The 939-nt window shown below is 47.1% G+C and overlaps 1 non-coding gene across 1 annotated transcript; it reads right to left on the minus strand.

Annotated features, from left to right (window-relative positions):
* Positions 1-237: 237 nt before the first annotated feature.
* On the minus strand, positions 238-309 carry Trnat-agu. Its single transcript has one exon. It is a non-coding gene; the product is annotated as a tRNA-Thr (tRNA).
* Positions 310-939: the final 630 nt, after the last annotated feature.

Below are 939 nucleotides of genomic sequence, written 5' to 3' on the forward strand. Positions count from 1 at the left end.
AGATGGCTATCAATAGATGTCTATCAGTTGGTGGGCCACTCGACGAGGCGAAGGCAGTGAATTGACTGTGTATAAAATTAGCCTAGGCAGATGCTTGCAGCTGTTAGCACAAAAATCGGATGGTGGCAGCTGGCTCATTCCTCTTGATCAAATGAAACTACATAGTTCCTGAGACCTTTTCAGGTCGCATACATCTGTGATTCATATGTGTAGATCGAAGCAGGGAATGATAATTTGTACCGAGGCCAGGTTTCGAACCTGGGTCTCCTGCTCACTACGCAGATGCGCTAACCACTACGCCACCCTGGCACAGTGGCTTTGCACCACTACAAAGGCTACCCTGCCTTGGATCCCTCCATACTCCAGCCCACTTGGTATTTCCCCTAAACTCGAAGAGCGTCGCAGAGGCTCTCCAACTCTATTGGAATAGCACCTCAGTATCGGACGAAACATCGCCTCAGTCTGCACCTATGCATCATAGATGTTTGAGAAAGACCTCATAAACGATATAGCTTCATCTCATTAAAGAATCTGTGCCTAGATTGCAAGCAATATCCCCCGGTTTCGCTCGATGCTGAATTGCTATTCCAGTACGGTTGAGAGTCTCTGTGATACTATTATAATTTTGGGGGAATACCAAATTCGCTGAGGTGTGAATGGGAATTTAGACTCAGAAGGGAGACTTGGTACAAATTTTCACTCGTCACTTCAGTCCGCATATATACTTCTCCTCGCAACTATCAGCTGGCGTTGACTATGTAGCTGGGCGTACTGAGTACAATTGCACACTACTGCGACTGACGGTCGAAATTAGGTGTTATGTTTGTGGTCCAGGCTGGCTAGTATTTCCCTAATGTCAGCGATACTGGTTTGTAGGTCGCAACAGTCAGGGGCGGCTAGGCAGCACCGTTCATTAGCTATGATTTCATTTGCCCTGGT

This window comes from Schistocerca americana, chromosome 6 (assembly GCF_021461395.2).
Source record: "Schistocerca americana isolate TAMUIC-IGC-003095 chromosome 6, iqSchAmer2.1, whole genome shotgun sequence".
In the NCBI taxonomy this organism is placed as follows: Eukaryota; Metazoa; Arthropoda; class Insecta; order Orthoptera; family Acrididae; genus Schistocerca; species Schistocerca americana.